The 20189-nt window shown below is 41.9% G+C and overlaps 1 long non-coding RNA gene across 6 annotated transcripts in view; it reads right to left on the bottom strand.

Annotated features, from left to right (window-relative positions):
* LOC147249944 (uncharacterized) overlaps positions 1-18719 on the bottom strand; it is a 38056-nt gene extending 19337 nt beyond the window's left edge. Inside the window, exons 1-3 of one of the 6 annotated variants that reach the window (XR_015119303.1) lie at positions 14179-14926; positions 13708-14063; positions 5232-5384 (exon numbers count right to left, since the gene is read on the bottom strand). This is a non-coding gene — a long non-coding RNA (uncharacterized LOC147249944). Of the gene's footprint in view, positions 1-5231; positions 5385-8846; positions 8986-13707; positions 14927-18660 lie in introns of those variants that run through there. The other 5 variants (XR_015119301.1, XR_015119305.1, XR_015119302.1 and 2 more) reach the window with 5 other exon arrangements.
* Positions 18720-20189: the final 1470 nt, after the last annotated feature.

Genomic DNA, 20189 nt, shown 5'->3' with positions numbered 1-20189 from the left:
TGCATCTTCTGTTCTCGCTAATTAAGTGAGTCTTTCCCATTGTCTCCCAGTACTATCACCTCTTCACAGTGAGTGAGACACACAGACACAGACACAGACACACACACACACACACACACACACACACACACACACACACACACACACAGGGAGGATGCATAGGAAGGGATGGACGGGGCAGAGGGCTGCAAGACAAATAAAGAAAGGATGAATGACAACAGCATATATCTGTGTTATCTTTTGATTACTGCCATCAGACAAAAGTCTGAAATTTCCAAAAAGTTATGTATAGGGACCAGAGAAACTTGACATTAGATGCTTGTCAAACTTTCTGGACTTTGATGTAGTATTAGGGGGGAAAATATGATTGAGATCTAAACTTGCAAACAGCAACATACTGTTGCAGGGATGTCACACTTGCTTGATGTTTTCATATTCACCCGTGTAAGGAGGGGGCAAGTTCCCTGTGTCCACCTTAAATCTTGGTTAAAACCAGCTCATAAGCTGGATTTAAGACATCACAAGCAGCTGGGGAACCAGTCACGGCCCAGTGTGCAGAAGCCTGATGAAGAAGCTTGACGCTTGTGGCGCACAAACACTGAAAATACACTTTTTCTGCAAAGTAAGGGACATCTTGTGTCCAGCAGTTTAACTTTTTAAAATAGCAAAATTCATATATTCATATATATTTGATATACACTCATATATTCAGGAATTTTTGATGAGAGGAAGAGAGGAAATTTGATTTTAATAATTTACTGTTCAGTGATTTTGTTGGGGGGGGGGGTAATAATGTCATGCAACTTGTAAAAGTCTCAGGTGTGACTTGCACACTGAATACCAACCTGAACAGGAAAAAAAAAAACTTGTGTTTCCTTTAGATTAATTTAGTCATTATAAGTTAAGAACAATTCTTTTGCCAAAAGAAAAAAAAAGCCAACAGGCCTGGCTGCAGCTCACTGAAGTAAAAATTTAAAAGGATGTGAATTTGGCCAAATTAATTCAAGAGGAGCACCAAAATGAAACCCACTTGTCAGTAATATCCTAAATATTTCTGAGTATTGATGCCATCAAATTTGCCTGTTAATGTTTGGCATATTTGTGAAATAACATGAAAGTTTTTCTTCATCTCGTCACCGTTTTGTGAGGCTAATGGAGGAACATGCAGAACTGAATTATTGGGGGGCACCCAGACACTCATCTGAATTCCACATCTTTTTGCTAGGAGAGCCTCTCCCAGACCCAGACCCAGACCCACACACACACACACACACACACACACACACACACACACACACACACACAAGTCCACTGCCTGACCTCTCAGACCAGACTTCCCAACAACAGCACACCAAACCCCCTAAATCCCCTCCCAAGCCTGAGCCCCCTTGAACATCTACCACCCCCCCTCCCCCACCCCTGCCCCCTCCTCAATCTGAATGCTTCTCCTTCCCACACTCAAGTTCCTGTCAAGGCCCTGACGGACACACAGACAGACAAGTATGGTGACATCATGGTGCAGAGAGAGGAAGGGGGCTGCCTGCCTGGCTGCCCCCAGCACCCACACAATACAGCAGGGCATCTGGCACTGGAGGGGAGACAGGGTGGGGTGGTGGTGGTGGTGGTGGTGGTGGAGGTGGTGGTTGTGGTCTGTCAGGACAAAGCATTTACATCCCCCTCCCTGGAATATGATTATAGTTTGTAAATGGTGACTGAGATATAGACATGTGAGGAGAAGAAAGGAGCTGAGATGGCACAGTTATATGTGTGTGTGTGTGTGTGTGTGTATGTGTGTGTGTGTGTGTGTGTGCAGAAATTTTTCACATTAAGCTCCCACCACTTTTACATGCGTGTGTTTTCATCATGGTGCATCAATGCAGTCATGGTATTTAATATCTTAAATCTACCTCTGTTTCTTTTTATTTTTGTATTTTGACACTAAAAGGATATTCTTCGGAGTAACTATCTATGTGTGTGTGTGTGTGTGTGTGTGTGTGTGTGTGTGTGTGTGTGTTTGTTTGTCACTTTAATGGTTCCATTTTGTTAATTTGACAAAGAAATCAGTGTTGTAACACACTCTACAGTGCCCCCCCTCCCCTGCTGTCCCAGTCTGAGAGGCTGTCTACTTGGTGTGTGCATACAAGTGTGTGTCTGCCTGTGTGCATACATAAAGTAAATGAGCTGTGTGTACGTATTGTGTGAGTCCACAGGCCCAGTGTATATATTAGAAATGTGACTTGACCCTGGCAGGCTGAAGCAGGGTTTCTGCATCGTACTGGGCGTGGGAAAAAGGGGAGACCTCTTTTCACAGCTGCTCCGGCCGTTGCATTGAACCAATAGAGGCCCCCACCATCGCCCCCTCCACCACCACCCCCAACCTGCCTCCGCCACTGACACCCCCTCCTGCTCCCTCCTTCCCTTTTCCCATTCACTCTGCAGCCTGCTGCCTTTCAGCGGACCCCGTCCCTCCCTCTTGCGCTCGTTCGTCACCCTGCTGCACCCCACCACCATCGCAGCTACGTTGCCATTCAGCCAGTGCTCACTGGAATGCCAAAGAAAAAACACAGCTAACACCAATAAAAATTAATACTCTAATAGTGCTCATGGATGTCGATGTTGACCCTCTAACTCATTTTTAATCTTCTCCGCCTTTTTTTTTCTTTCCATACTTCAGATTTAGTCACATTATTTCCTTCTCTGATCTCCTCTGCAGATACTTAAATTTATGCTAACATACGCCACCACTTTACACTCAATGCTTGCCCCCCTACACACACTCACAAAGTGTGTTCATTTGAAGAGATTTATTTCCTATCAAGATGCATAATGCAGAGGGTATAATTTAAATCAACTTTTAAGAACAAGCAAGGCAGCGTATGCATACAAATCTAGAAAGCCTGAGTAAAACTCATCCTGTGAAAAGCAGATTGCCAACATGAAGAAGCCATGGGTGGGCATTGGAAGTTGGGTTTTGTCATTAAAGATAACCTGTTACAGATAAACCCAATGATCAGTCTGTTTCAGCAGGTAAAGGAGGGTTAATTTGTTTCAGATGCTCTTGCTAATCTGTCAGTGTAACCATGCAAACCCAGGCTCCGAACACAATCATCGGCACACACCCACATACAATTTTAGAGAAACCTTTAAAGGTCACATAATGTGCAGAATAACTCCAACAGAGTCTCGGGACCAGTCCTATCATGCTGTCTAGCTACCCTGCTGATACACCAGGCATGTTGAGGAAATGTTGAGAAGCAGCAAGGGGGCAGCAGTGGGGGAGGAAGGAGAGGAGGGAGGGGAGAGGAGGGAATGGAGGTTGTAGCCCAGAACCTGAAAGGACTCCATCTCTCTTGGCCAACATGCCATGACGGTGTGGAGCAGCAGTCTGAATTGGTTTCTCTGGGGTGGTGGAGCTGGAGAGTTGATGGGAAGATGAGCCTGAATGGGGAAGGAGGGATGGGGGGGGGGGCAGGGGTGAGATACAGAGGCGTGTGTGTGTGTGTGTGTGTGTGTGTTAGAGAGAGAGAGAGAGAGAGAGAGAGAGAGAGAGAGAGAGAGAGAGAGAGAGAGAGATTGCAGACCGGATCTGAGGTACTGTAAATGAGCAGATTACTGCTGCCCACTCTTCAAATCCTCCATATACATGAGAGTACTCAGCTGTGGAAGCAACACAGCTATGTGTGAAATCACACATCCTCCTGCATGCACTTCCTATACCAACCATTCTAACAACTCCACACAGGTCCTGTAAGAGTGAAGCAAGGCATCGCTGCAGACACATGCATGCTTGCTCTTAATTGCTGTTATGAATACAAATAGGACAGTGTCACTTCTGGATTGATGCGTCTCCAAGTCAAATTTAGCCTATAGCTATGCCTCCACTTCTAAAGCTCATGTCCAACTGAAGCTTGTTTGCATCGATTTATCTAGTTTGCGGATATGATATTGACTTAGCAAACCAGCAGCCCTCATCAAGTTGAAGCAAAGCGAAGGAGGTTTAAGAGGTGGTCGAATGCTATGGAGGAGGATAGCCACAGGCTGTGAAATCTCCTCTGATCTTCTCTTGTCTGATTCTCAAATGCAACTGTTTCTCTAGGGGGGCATGCTCATATAGAACTAGGCCAATGTCACAGAAAACTCATCTAACCTGGAGGGAAATAGAAAAATCACTGCTTCTGTTTCTCCCCAATGACGGACCTCAATCTCTACGGATGGGGCTTCATCTCCCTCTCCTCCCTCCATCACTGTGTCGACTTTGTTCTCCGCAGGAGGTTGAACATGCACGAGCTGAGCAGCGTTCTCGGCCTTGATGGCCCGCTGCAGCAGCTGTTAGGATAGCAAAGGTAATCTTTAGTCGTGTCACTCAAAATTGAGGGGAAAAGCTGAGAGGGAAGTGAGCGAGTCACCTGCTTCTCGCTTGAGCCCTTCATCATTTTCAGTGTTATAAAAGCTCAAATTTGCCAGGTTAGCAGACTAGTTAGCAGAGTAACTATGACAGCTGATACCAAGAATCACATCTTTGGTGATGAATTAACATCCATACGCAACATCTTGTCAGTGTTCCAACATTGATGATACAAATCTCACAATAAACACGAAAATTAGGTGAAATAGTCACGGTATGCTCGGGAGACACAAACTTGCTCTGGGAAAAGAAGGAAATGTTTTTCTTCTACTCTGGGTAACACCACATGCTCCTGTAGAACTGCAGTGAAAGCCACAGAGGTATTGAGGTGCATCTTGAAACATGTTTTCCAAATAAAATATACAGAAAGCAATGGGAAAAAAAAGATGAGATGTTTCCATGTGGAAGGAGGACAGAGGGGAGGAAAAAGGAGGGAATTACAGAAGTGAGAGACTTAGCCACCCTACGAGTCTTTCCACATGAGCACACCTTACAAACACACATGCAGGCACGCACACACACACACACACACACACACACGCACACACTAGACCCCCCCCCCCCCCATGTCCTTAAAAGGATAAAAAGCACGGACAAAGGTATTAAACATAGATTACACAAGTGGACACACGGCATCTTATAGCTTCCACAACTGAAGAATCAAACAAATTGGATCAGATGTTATAACACTGCAGGATACATGACAACATACAGAGATGAGACAGTGCAATATTGTTTTCGACAAGATAAAGGCAAAGAATTTTCTTAATCTCTTCAAGTTTGATTATTTGCATGTCCGATTATTTGAATTATTGTAAAATCTCACCAGTAACAAAGCAGCGATGAACAGTCCTTCTGAGCCCCAGTGACCTCGGGTCCTCAGTGCAGGAGGCCGTTTGTGCGCGTATGTGTGTGTGCGTCCAGGAGGTTCAGAAGCAGGCCTGCAGATGGGGTGTGTGTATTTGTACACCACAAATTCCTGTAAAAAACAACATTGATTTGAGAAAGAATCTGCAACTGTTTATAAACTCTTGCATAATCTTTGGCCAGTCATCCACTGCAGAAAGTCAGTGAAGTACATTGTGCTGACTTAAAAACAAACCTCTAAATCCAAGCTTTAACAAATAAATATTACCAGACGTGCTCCGAATACGTTGGATATGATTTGACATTTTAAAATATTGGTGAGAAATCAATTATCAAAAACGTAACACATTCATACTTTGGTAAACAGTTTGCCATAGTATCTGGATTTTCATTAATCTTAAAACAGCGGCACTACAATGAAGGTAGAGAGAAAAAAAGTAAGATTAACAAATTGAATTAGAAAAGACAGAGAAGGAAGATTACGCTAAAAACTGACGGCCACGTCCGTTAAATTAATCTTAATAGAATAATGCAGCATGAAAATATGTGTGGTTTAATAAAACCAAATGAAAAATATTCCACTGTTCAACTTAGATAAAGTATCTTACATTCATATTTACCATCAGTGGTAAATGTATAACAACAGCATTCTCCTCAAAACACAAATGCACACACACACACATGCACAAGCGCGCACACACACGCACTCAAACACACTTTCACAAAGCGATTACACAAAATACTCAAAGATTGCATCCGCTGAAATCTGACGTCCTTTGCGGGTTTAAAGCCTGCTTGTCAGCCTTTCCATTTTTTTTTTCCAGTCTTTCCCTTGCATGGGTCAGAGGCTGTTGCTAGGCTACCAAACCCAGAATTCATAAGTTCAGAGAAAAGGTTTATGTAGGCCATTGCAATTCAAGGTAAAATGATAATAGAAAATTGATAACGTTGGAAAATGGATTTTGATGATATGGAATCAAGTAGACTGTGAACTATGAATTATTTCATATTTGACAGTAAAGCATAATAATAATAGTAATAGTAATCAAATTGTATATAGTTTTAAAAAGCTACAATTGGCAGTTACTTGAAATGATGTGACTCAGGACAAAAGATTGTTCTGAATTTATTATCAAATAAAATGAATGCTGTTATCTTTATTGTACTCTGCAGAAAAAAATATTAGACGCTAAGGGCGCAGTAATAAGTGGAGTAGCACAAACACATGCACGTAAACATGTGTACAATAACACATGCTCACATACTCACTCACACAGCCCTGCAATCTTGTGTGTGACACAAACAAGATAACATCTATAGGATGGTGGCTGGGAAACGCAGCAGGGCTGTAAACCTAAAATAATGGCTCTGCTGTGTGTCGGACGGCGTATAGGATGCTTTGTTCAAACATCTCTGTCAACAAGCAGCACTCGCCCTCGTGCAACATGGACAACTTAGCATGAAAATATTCAATGTTATCAAAACGGAGCAGAGGAAGGGAGAGGGGTTATACAAACTGACATATATGCTTCAACAGGGAACGCTGCAAATTTACACCTTAAACACTCCTCGTCCCTTCTGCTTCCTTGTTTTATTGGTTTGCAAATTTCATAACATGAACAGAATAAATCTATGCCTGTGAAACAATAAAATTTGCATTTGATGAACAAAATCAACTGTTCGAGACAATGGATTGTGTAATGCAGCCTGATGGCAGGTGTGGGTAGACTAGACTAGACTAGACTAGACTGGACTCCATCTGGTGTTGAGGGCCTCCTCCTGATGGTGGCGAGGGCCCAGACATACACATATTAATGTGGGAACACCGACGTCTAGCCTGCCTCTCAGTCACTGGCCAGACTGAATTTTAATCTCAAAGGGCTCTCCCCATATCCTCCATTTATTACCCTTCAGCTATGCATTCATTTCAACTGCAACTGCACAAAGTTGACTGGGTGGTGCTGTCGGTTTGGCATCCAGTGAACGTCAGAACAAAAAATAAATATATCAAAAAGCTTTATATCGTAATTTAAGTATAAGGGGGACTGCTGTTCCAAAATAATCAGGCAGGATTCAAAGTATTCTTCACAATATCACGTGACTTCATGGAGGACTTTACCTCAATACTACAACACTATTCAACACTTTCTGTAAAATGTAGGCATTTGAACCATCAGATTCACCCATGAAAACGTGGATTTATTCATCGATTCACTAGCAACTATATCATCCAGGGACTACAGACTATTGTTACACATCATATTCACGTGTGTGGCACACAATCACACACTGCCAGAAAATTACGACGCACAGCGTGTTGCCCCAAAAGCTCAGCTTGATGAGAAGCGTTCTCTTAGCCAGGCTCATGCTAGCATCCTCTCCACCTGCCTGCCTCTGTGACGCAGTAGGATGGGGATGGGGCCTACTACCAACAGCATCATTGGGCTCTGTGCCGCCACATACACACAGACACACAGACTCTCTCTCTCTCTCTCTCTTTCACAGCAGCTACGGCTTTAGCAGCTAACAGAGAATTGGCTTGCTTAAAATTCAACAGGCAACACCCCACGTCCTATCACTCAGGTCGTCCTCGACCAGACAGGAGACCCTCGTCTACGGATGAAAGGAGGCCAAACAGAGCAGCCTTCCTCCAGTCTTATCTGTGACATCTGTGCTCAGTCTACTAATGTTGACACACACACACACACACACACACACACACACACACACACACACCAGGTATTGGCAATATATAGTTCTAATATGTGTTGACATGAAAATCTCCATCTAGCAGCAAACACATTCTAAAACACCCAGTTGTCATCTGGTAAACTCTAATAATGTGAACATTTGTTATGAAGGGCTCCACTGTATGTTTCTCCTAAGACTTGACTCAATGGCGGAGGCATCAGTCAAGATAATCTAGGGATATATGATGATCCCTTTGACAAACTGAATCTCAGCGTTGCTCTTTTCTCCACTTCATTACTTTCTACAGATCTGCAGTGGCACATTCAGCCATGAGGATGCAGTTGTTATTGGGATTGTTGGATCCAAAGATTCTCCTGCATCAGCTCATGTTGTGTAATAAAAGTCCCCTCACCAACTTTCCAGTGCGTTTAGAACTACAGCATGAAAACACGATTAACAGCCAATTTCAACTAGTTTTCTATCACCAGACGTGCAGGCATGAAGGGGATGTAGGGGCTACTGGTGGAACACGTGACTCCCCGCAGTCAACCAATCAGAAGCCTCCTCCTGCTACAACCCGTGCTCATTTCACCTCCTGGTTAACAGCATCCAAACTAACAACACAATCAATAACAACACAACCCAAATTTTTAAGTTATGAGCCTATTTTTAGCAGCCGGGGGCAGTTTTCTTCCAGTAAGAGAGGCAGCCGTGTCGCCTCCTCCTCGTCCTCCTCCTCCTTCTCCTTCTCCTCCTCCTCCTCCTCCTCCTTCTCCTCCTCCTCCTCCTCATCATCATCATCACCATCTATGAATGGAGCTCCGCTTGATAGCTGTCACTACACGCATCCTCAATATATCAAGCGATATGAATCCATTTTTACTCCGGGTGTCGTTCCCCGCTGTACCGGCATATACGTCCAAAGAAGAAGGAGGCGTTTCTCGCTGCGATGCACGGACGGACGCTGCCGCGGGGGTCCAGTGGTGCTCCGTGCGGGCTGCAGCCATCCATCCGCTCCGGCAGGCAGCCTCCCCATCATCAGGCCACTTCGCTCCGCTGTGACGTCTGCAGAATTAGTTTATACATTCGGTTCTCTAGCTTTATGATATTACATAAACTCATACAGCTAGATAACCAAAGAGAAAAACTAACCCACGTCTCTTAAAGGGGCCGCCGCCGAGCCGAGCTGCGTGTGTTGTGGTCACATGGAGCCATTGCATTCCGCCTGCATGTGCACGCCTCTCGCTCGCTCTCTCGCTCTCTCTCTCGCTCTCTTTCACCCTCACTCTCTCCCTCTCCTTCTTCTTCTACTGTGCCTGCCCCTCTGTCTTTCTATAACTATGCATGCATGAAGCAGGTTATCGGTAATACCTTGACTTCTATTTGCCTTTACGCTTCCCTGACAGGCGTCTTTACAGCAACAATGCCCCCCGCGCGCCTGCATCCATGGACCTCTACATACTCCTGCAACCTTTCCAAATGCACGCTAGCCTCTGAGTTGATGATGAATCAGCTGCTTGAGGTGAAGTCATCCGGCTGCAGGAGGAGGATGACACATTTACCTGTCATCATCCATGACTCCATCAAGAAAACCAGGTTTAACCCCGCTAATAACCCCACATGATGTCCAGTTGATCTCCCGTTGATAACACAGCTCAGAGAAGCAGATGCCAGATGTTTCTTCACACCGTTAAAACACATCAGCTTATTGTTGTTTTAAATGCCAGCTAACATCGACCCATTTCTTGCCACGGAGCGTAGTTTCCGTGCTGAGTGGATTAATCCGGGAATTGTTTGAAAGCATGACAAACTACCAAAGGCATACAAAGCGTAAATGTCAACAACATGATATGGTGGAACAAGTCCAGTATCACTGCATGTCACACAAGACTTTGGATTAGTTGGTTACATGATGCCAAGTTGAACCAGGGTGACCCCTCAACCCCCCTTTTCCCGATTGTGAACCAAAAAAAAACATAGTTTTTATGCTGTTTTAATATCCATTAATGTGTCTAGGAACTCAATCTGTAAAAGTAGGTCAGCAGACCAAAAATACATCAGGACAAATTGGACATTTTATGTTTGCTGACACAAGAAATTCAGTCATGTGTCATCAGAAAATAATTTCTTGTGCTCCTTCTATGTTATAGTATCCTAAAATAATGCTGAAATTCTATATTCTATTTAAAAAAAAGAATTTGATATAAAATACTTACATTCAACTGTTCGCATGACAAGACAATTCAACCCCACAAAGGTTGTTATATTCCATTAATAGGCCTCCATGCAGCCGTGATATTCTTAAATTCAGTCCGGCTGAGAGCATCTCTACCCCGGCTGAGTCCAGCCGCTGTGACCGGCATCCCACATGGTCACGGTCGCAAATGCGAAGTCCGTTTTACTCAAAGCAACGTCGGCGTACATGCACACGTGTATCCTGGAGGACTAATCGAGGAAGGGCGTCCACTGGCTGTCAGGAAAACTGCAGCATAACCCGAGGAGGAGAAGAGTAGAGTGAGGAAGAAGCGTCGCCGATATGAGGGAGTCAGACATGGGCTGGAGAAGGAGGTGGGCCACCGGGAGGCCTCCGGGTCAGACTGCCAGGAGGACACAGAACTTAGCATGCTCATTGGCACCGCAGCAGAGCTACAGAGCAGACATGCTGAGGACACTAGACACAAAGAGTGCTTTACTGGAATGAGGCTTGAAAACTTGCCTAGATCATCAGCAAAGAGGTCTTCAGGGTCCACTACAGCGTCAACTTATAGAGAATATGGCCGCTTCAATCGCCACCGGTGATGTATTCAAATCAACCATCATAACTGGTCACAGAGGACACACAACAATCACACGCAGCTGTCTGCGAGAGCCTGTAACCTTGATGCATCACATCACATTTAAAATAATCTTCCAGCCACACCCAGTCTGGGTACAGAAGATTTTCAAATTATATGTACCCTGTGTATAATAACAGAAAGAAGGATATCAACAGTTGCGTTTGCCTCACTGATCAGAAGTCCTTCCGAAATTATCTATTTTATTCTATCATTGAGTATATCCCTGCTTTACATACACGTTTGTTCTAATGATCAAATTAAGGAGGAAAAATATCTGGAGTTGTAATGAAGCAAATTGAAAGCATGACTACAATCCTGAATCATCCTTTCATAATAAAGGAAGCGCCTCACATCCATTCCAGGTATTAGATCGAGCCCAAACAGTCACTATAGTCTCTCCAAACTGGATCCAAAATGAAACATTCCTCCCAGAATTCTAGACGGTAAGAAGTACCGTCTGAAATGCAAAATTACGCACTTATCTGTGTGTGTGTGTGTGTGTGTGTGTGCGTGTGTATGTATGTGTGTGTGTGTGTGTGTGTGTGCGTGTGTTGTCTCAATCCTTTTTTTCCCCCCACACGAATTTAGATCACCTCTGTCAGTTTTCTTGAGAGAGCACAAGTGTGTTTATGGGGAGGAAATATTTTAGGGGGAAATGATATTTGAAGAGAGTAAAACCAAATGCAACAACAATTAACTGTGCATTCATGATTTCACTTTTTTAAAAATTCAAACACAATACAATAATAAAATATTCCTTAATTACAACGGCTTTTTCTTTGTTATAGGCACAAAAAACGAGATATTATATTATATTATTATATTATATTATATTATATTATATTATATTATATTATATTATATTATATTATATTATATTATATTATGCCTACAGTACTACAGTCAGATATTATTGAATATATATTTTCTTATTTTAAGAAAACCTTAATCTCTCAAAATATCTGGCAAAATCGCGTAATGCTTGTAATCGCTTTGTGAAAGTGTGTGTTTGTGTGTGTGTGTGTGTGTATGTGTGTGTGTATGTGTGTGTGTGTGTGTGTGTGTGTGTGTGTGTTATATGTAAACATGTTAATATTCCAACGTGAGTCTCGGTACTGTAATCTCTAATTTGCCTCAGGTGAATCATCAGACCTGAACACGCCCCCTAACTGCGTCACATCCTGGCAGATACGTGTACAGTAAAGGTGGCCTGAAAATCCTTGCTTAATTCTGCTTTGATCTTTTCTATTCAATTCAGTGAATGTTTGACACTCGATGCTCTAAATATTCCATTTTCCATGTTGTTCTCTTCATGCTGTTTGATTAAAAAGAACGCCACATTCACGCTTTAGGGAACAACTAAAAAAAACAACAAATTACTGGCTTCTCCTTCCTTGCAAAGATGCACAAGCAGCAACTATACGGATAATAAATATCGTGGGAGAAGAATGTTGAGACGTCTGGCAAGAACCTCCAGTGAGAGGTGCAGCCTCTGTCCTTGGTGCTGAAATGAATCCAGTGAATTCACAGCGAGGTTTGGAACCTTGATGCTCCGTGTCTTCAGTCTAAACTTCGATCATTTTAATTTAATTTGATTTATTTTGCGCAGAGGAATTAGGGGGGGGGGGGGTCTAGCTGAAGTGTTACACGACGGATCTCAACATTCCACCTAAAACACGAGTTGTTTTCTGCGTTATTCAGTTCCACAGGATTTAGATCAAATTATTATCAAACGGCACGAATAATGAAGCTAATCTTCTTTTATTCAATCCTTTTGATAATTAAGAGGAGAGTTAATTCTATTTGAACAAAATTAAAACTCGGCATTATGTTAAGGATATATTTTTGCATATATTTGTCACTCCGTGTGTGTGTGTGTGTGTGTGTGTGTGTGTGTGTGTGTGTGTGTGTGTGTGTGTGTGTGTTTGAGAGAAATTCCCAAGTGACTCTAAAATTACAAGTGGCGATGTCGCTCTAAGTTACGCAACTATTCCAGTAATGCATTTATCCAGTATATAGGCCTGCACCTGTTGCACTGTGTTGACAGAAGGAAGGAAAGAAAGGAAAAAGAAAGAAAAATGAATGAAAGAAAGAAAGAAAGAAAGAAAGAAAAAGAAAAGCTTTAAAAATATCATTAAAATTGTACATTAAAAAAATACATATCATATAGTTTTATGGAAATACATAACGTATGTATTAGAATATTACTACTGCAATATAATACATCGTTTTTTGGCATAAATGTCAATATTTCTGACAGAACTATTGTTTTTTTGGTTTTAAAAAAAAGTGTCATTCATTCATTCATTCAACTTATAATAAAAATCCCTCATATCACTCGTTCCAAGTTAACTACGAGAGAAGAAGAGTGATTGCATATTTCCCAAAATCTGAAGTCTCTCTGCAGCTTGCAGTGGCCTAATTAATTATTTCAAACTTTAGCTCCTGAAAAGATTTTCCCACAAACGAGGGACCAAAAAAAAAAAAAAAAAATCACCCCAAAGAAAGAAAGAAAAAAAAAGTCAACATCAAGTTCAACAACGTGCTGGTGCTCATTAGCATCACAATGATGTCTGGGAGCACACAAGTCCGCTTAACAAGAGGCTCTGGCGTCAAGTCCCTCCACCTCTCAGCCAAGGGGACATTTTCCCAGGCTCTGCTAACAATCACACAACTGTTTGCTTTACAAACGCCAGCTCCGGGGCCACTCAGCCCGCCTCAGCAGCGCTCGGTGAGGGAGGGAGCAGCCTGCTGCCACTCAACACGCTGGGTTACACTCACTTTAGTTTAACCGCCATGTTTTTACTGAATTAAAAAAAAAAAAAGAATAAGTTGAAAAGATTTTAAAATTTATCATGGCGGTTGAATACCACAAAATCTAGTAAATGAAATACAAAATGTACTTACAAGCGTCAACTTTGGGTAAATCCCGTGCCTCCGGTTCAAGTCCACTGAGCATTAAAATCTAAGTTTCTATCTCTCAACTATGAAGATGGGGGTCCAGAAAGGCTCCACTGACTGAGAGTAAATCGCCCAATGAGTTGATCCGAGCAGCAGAAGTGGTTTTAAAACACTGCTATTACTTCTGCTTCAGGAAACAGACACAAGCCACGAAAAGGCCAAGAATCCGCTCCAGCATCCCGCACCTCCTCCCCAGACTCGGATGACAGTGTGCGTGGAGTTGCAGCGTCGCTCGTCCTCTCTCTCTCTCTCTCTCTCTCTCTCTCTCTCTCTCTCTCTCTCTCTCTCTCTCTGCGTGGTTTCTGCACAGAAACAAACCCTCCTTACACCGTCTACGTATTAAGCACAGTCCATTGTTCTGCCTCTCTAGTTGCAACTAGCATCTTTTTCTTTTTTTTCTTTTTCTTTTTCTTTTACCTCCGTGGTTGCGTGGTGGGACAGCGAGGAGACAGAGGAGCAGGAGACACCGAGGACCTTCAGGGGACAGTTGCAGCAGACCCCAAACTTGGATTCGCCGGTTGCGTTGGGAAGGAAGATCGCGTCGCAATTCCTTCGACACTGCTGAAACGCACCGTGTTGCTCGGCTGACGACGCGATTTGAAGACCCATTCCGAGTCCCTTTACACACACACATACACACATACACACATACACACAGACAACAACAACAACAACAACAACAACACACATACACACACAAGTCCTGGACACCCATCAGAGTTGGTTCTGAGCTGTGAAAGACATCTCGACTGATCTCCAGACCTTGACTCGAGCACCTGTGCCGCCACGAGACAGACGGAGCCCGACAGGGACGACGCTTCGCTCGGTCCATAGGAGAAGAAAGGCGTCAATTTGATACGATTTATCTAAAACGGAGAGAAAACCAAGGAGCAGCATGCAGCAGGGACGTGCGTGTGATGCTGTTGCCGCAGCCTCAGCAGCGCCAGATGCTCGGAGCTCCTGCAGCGCACGTTGCCTTACGTGCTGCGACGTCTTTCTCTCCTCAGTTTGTGTGCGTAAGAGGGCGCGCGCTGGACACTGTGCCAAATGTCACCCGCGGTAGAGGTAGACTATGAACTACTACATCAAGCTCGGGGAAGGTGAAATACACACTGCGGATACACACAGCTGGAAGTCGATGCTGCGTGGAACAAAACTAGCCCTTGAAATGAGCGTAACCGTCAACGTGGTGACGTCAGGCGTCGGGATAGGTCACACCAAAAATGCTATCCAATGTGTGGGATCCACTGCCCGTTAGTGAGGTCTCAACGAGGCAGATTCAAGACGAAATAAAACATTTTGTCTCTATAAATGGTGTGAGTTTCCATAAAATCATGTCGTGTGTGTGTGTGTGTGTGTGCTTGTGTGTGTGTGTGTGTGTGTGTGTGTGTGTGTGTGTGTGTGTGTTTGTGTGTGTTGTAAACGAAAATCATAAAGAGTATTATTGGTAGTTGTTAACATTTAATGAACAACCAGAATTAAATAGGTCACAGCTGCTCGCAGGCCATCTTCTCAGTTTTTTTTTCAATTAAAAAACACCGCCTTATGTAATATACTTGGATACACGAAATTAAACAAAACAAGAGTAGTTAAAATGTTTACAATTAAATATGTTGGGATGTTATTTTGGGGAAAAAAATACGAGCGCTTAAATAAGAATTACTGGTTCCTTACGTGATCTGATCACGAGCTGGAAATAAATCACCCTCAGTTTGTTTTTGAGATCGAAAAAAAACATTTGTCCATTTAGATTTCTTCATGAATGAATAGATTAATAAGTAATAAACAACTCTCGTGCAGAAATAAAAAAAAAACATTTTATACGTATTTGTCCTTCGGAAAGTCAAAGAAAAGGTTCCGATGATCCCCTCAGTGCCAACGTTCGAGCTAAACAGCGACACCTATCGGTGGAGAAGCAGAACTGGACCTCAGGCCTGTAAAACGTCTGGCCTAAAACCCTCCACTCGCCTATGAAACCCATAAAATGCTTATTAACTTCCTAAAAGCAAACACAGGAGAAACGCAGCATGCAAATAGATGTAATGTATTAAAAAAAACTGTTTTTGTTGTTGTTGTTTTTCTTCAAATTCAACGAATACACAACAACATTTTAGGAGTTTGCGATTCTGATGGTGAGGTGTTATGTATAATGCGGGTAATCCCACGCGATTATAATGAGGATTATGATTCAGGAAAAACAAGATTTTATAGCTTCAAGGGGAAAAAAAAGGAAATTCAATTCATGAATTAGGAAAGAAACAACAGAGGACATTTAAAACCAATAAAAGAGAGCAAGACCTTGGAGCCTGCGGTCAACCATGACACAAACATTAAAGTTATAATGGAATAGTTTATCATATAGATACGTTTTTCAATTATAAAACATAGAAGACTTTTTGGGGGGTTGTTTTTGTAATCGTTTCTTGTAGCCTAAAAAAAAACAATAATAAGCTCACACACACACACACACACACACACACACACACACACACACACACACACACACACACACACACAAGATGTTAAATTTCTCTCCAGCTCTGAATCTTTATTAATAAAGCTTCTAACTTCGAGTTGAACCGGAATTTTGACGTGGTTTAATTGCGGTTGTTTATTTCATTTGAGCGTCTGGAGCTCAGTCCAATCTTGGCGTTAGATAAACTGAGGCAGTAAGAATTCGATTTTTTTTTTTTTTTTTTTTAGAAAATAAGTAAATAAATATCTAAATTGGCCCAAGAAGAAACTGAATTCGCGAAGGAATATAGACCAATAATTATCTTGTAATATTAATATTGATTTCGTAGAACCAGTCACAAATTCATTTTGGTTTCGTTTATTGAGAATTTGGCGACGAGACGTACCAATAATCACGTGTTCGAAATAAGATATATTTTAAAAAATAATAATATTAACCACCCCCCCGAGTGGATACTGGGAATACTTGTCAAATATGTAATTTGTCCTGAAACAATCTTATTTTCTGAGAACAGAGCATTAAGGTTTAGTCACAGTTAAGCGAACATTGTTTTTGGTCTTTGGTTTATGTTAGGATGACGATACTCCTTCCAAATTCAGAAATTATCACTTTGAAATATGGAATTGTCTCGACATTTTTGACTTATCATTTCTCATTTAAAACATGTAGAAATTACATCATTTGGAGCTCTTGAAGTTGATGTCATAAAATACCTCAACAATCCCCACATTTTGTTTTGTTTTTTCAATATCCTTTCAATTTTTCCAGTTTTTCTAAAAACTGAACTGATATCTGACATTTTCAAATATTCTTTAGAGCCTGAAAACTGTTTGTTCTTCTCAAAGTCCCACATTTTGATTTTTAATTCTTTTACATCAGTGTCCATGTACTGCTCAGTCAAGACTAAATATTCATTCAGTTTTTGTGTATTCTAGATTTTAAATTTTGTTTTATTCAATTTGTTTATCCGTGTTCTTCCGTCATCGCGTTCACAAATTCTCTGTTATTTATAAGCATGTTGAACATTTCGATTTTTCTCGATTACAATCTTGTCATACTCTTCATTCACTGAGTGTGCGATGGTAAAAGTGGAATATCTCATATTCTTTTCATATACATTTGAATTAATCAATTAACATTGTGGGAGGAAATTTACAAACACACACACGTACACACACACACACACGCACACACACACGCCTTTACATACATCAGGCGGGCAGAAATTCAACTTATACTTTAAATCCCGTCCAGCCTCCTTAAATTCATTCCTCTGTGTGGAATGTTTTGTGTCTCAGTGCACGAGCAGCTCGAGCCTCGTTCACTTCCCTTGTTAATAACTGACCAGTTCAAGTGGCCACTCCTGGGAATTGTAATGGCCGCTCTTCAAAGAGGCTCGACCTGACACAGGGGCAAAGGTCACACATGAAGCCCAACAGGGAGCAAATATTTGTCCTCCCCTCTGTCCTGCTCCCTAATTAATGGGAATCATTCTTAATATTGTGGTGTCGATGATGATGATGATGATGATGATGATGATGATGATAGTGATGAAGTTTGATTCCTGTCACAAAGTCTCCAAACACTCCAAATTTGAATAAATGTTGGTAAAAACTGAATCAATAGGAGCTGTAATAAAATTCAAAAAAGGAGTAAAATTCCAATTTTAGAACTTGATATCTGTTTGTGTGGAGGGAAAATGTATCTTTTTCGTCTCGATTACTCTCAGAAGTGAAATTACTGGCAGATTGTTGAAGTCGATGCAGCAACATACGGAGTCTGCCGAAACTCCGTGAGTTCTCTGAATTCTGTTTTATTTACGTTATCAAATTTTACCACTTGCAAAATAATAAAATAAAAAATCTTTCCAAGAATGTGAAGTCCTATTTTTTTTTCCAGTTCCATGTGATGGAAAAGGGATATGAGATGATCCAATAACAATAAAATGCTTCAAAATAGCTCCAATACATTTTATCACTTGTTTTCTACTCCACATCCCCCGAGCAGTCGTCAAGAGTCTCAGCCAGGTTTCCAAGTAGTTGACTGAGGAGAATCTGAGTCAAATAAAAATCTTTTTAGTTATGCAGCTTGTGAGTAAAAGTGTGGCGGCGCACAAGAACACTACAGATGCAGAAATGGACCGGCCTGATGTTTTTCAACGAATTTGACACAGACAGTCGCTGTGCAAATAAAGACAAATTCACAGAGTTCTAAGAATAGAGATCAGATGCTTGCACAACCGCGTAGGCCGAGACCAACAGCAGACGTAACCAGCATCATTCCAACATCCGCATACTCGCAGGTGTGCAGGATAAAAGCAGTTAAAACTAATGCTGTCACCAACATAAAAACAGAAGATGGATAAAACCGTAAATGAACAGCTTTAAACCACTAGTAATAAAAGGGGAAAGCAGTCAACTTACATCCTTGTGATGCTGAGACACAGAGAGACAACAGGAGATGTTGGTTCATTCATCACCACGTGAAAACAGACTGGTTTCTTGGTGCTTTCCTGCTTTAATTGGAAACAGGCTGAATTTTATGCTAATGAGCACTGACATCAGTCTTCACAGCCTCCACCCCATAAAGGAGAGGAGCAAAGGGCCAAAGTCGCGCCTCTTTTCCCAGGCAGTTTCCCTCGGTCAAGTTCAAGCGCACGATTGTCATTCAAAACAGGTTAATGCACAGACAAAATTCACTCGGGGGAGGTGGGATAATTCGGCACACACATTTGGCTTAAAAACTCCCCGAAAATATCAATTATAACCTGTAACTTTCTGTCATACTCGCTTTTCAGAACGCATGAAAATACACAGGACGATTTCTGCGTTTGAGGTGTTTTCGCATGTAATCTGTCAAAGTTAAAATATGATTCATGACAATCAGATGAGGAAAGCTGGTTTATTCTAGGATGTAAATCTATCAAAGAAGAGACGTTACATCTGCAGTAGTGTCAGTTTTCACGAACATCTCAGTGCGGCACGGAGAGTATAAAAGCATATAATACAAATATAAAGAGCCAGATAAGAGTTTTCATGGTTATCGTTCAGTTGCTTAGTGATTTATGACATCCAAATCTGTGTGAGAACGAGCCAGAGAAGCTGCAGAACTAGGCTGAAAACAGATCAAACACATGACCCACATGCAGTCAGTGTGTGTGTGTGTGTGTGTGTGTGTGTGTGTGTGTGTGTGTGTGTGTGTGTGTGTGTGTGTGCGCGTGTGTGCGCGTGTGTGTGTTCTTACGAAGCTCATTTATTTTAGAAATCTTCAAACTGAGCGGGCCGGCTGCAGATGGCAAGAGACTTCTGCTGTGGCATCACTGGACGACTGTTCATAAAGCACAAAAAAAAAAAAAAAATCACTGATGAGCTCAAGAAAATCCAAAACATTTCGCCTGTAGTGATACATAAATGCTGTACTACAGTAACCCTTCCGTGACATTCCGTCTATGGACAGTTAGGGTTAAATTTTTTGTCTTTGAATCGTGTTTCTTTTACCTTGAATTCTATTAAATGCTTTCCTTAAAGTGGAATCCATTTGCAATACATGCAAATATCTACTTGCCACATAAGTGACACGTACACTTTGCTTGTCCAGAAAGAGAATAAGACACTGAACACACTGAAAAAGACTCAAGAAGACATATGCATGTCAAACAAGGATTTTTTTTACTCGTTTGGCGGAGTCATTCTGGACATGAGTAAGACACACAATCACTTCTTTTATATCGTCACTTTTTGCCTGATTTTGCCGTTGTTGAAATTGTTTTTTGACCTCGTGCGGCACTCCACAATTTTTTTCCTAATTCCTAATTCCTCATTTCATAATTTTCTCTCTGTTCCTTATTGCTTACAGTCTTCCGTATGATATACGGGCTCATTCCCAGTCTTGAATCCTGCTCCTCTTTTAGATAAATCCATGTGACATAGCTGATCTGGCCCTTCCTTCCTAG

Source organism: Aulostomus chinensis, chromosome 14 (assembly GCF_037954235.1).
Source record: "Aulostomus chinensis isolate RoL2024-O1b breed Wild chromosome 14, RoL_Achi_v1.0, whole genome shotgun sequence".
NCBI lineage: Eukaryota > Metazoa > Chordata > Actinopteri > Syngnathiformes > Aulostomidae > Aulostomus > Aulostomus chinensis.
The sequence above is the reverse complement of the archived record's forward strand: the minus strand, read 5'-3'. Positions and strand labels throughout refer to the sequence as shown.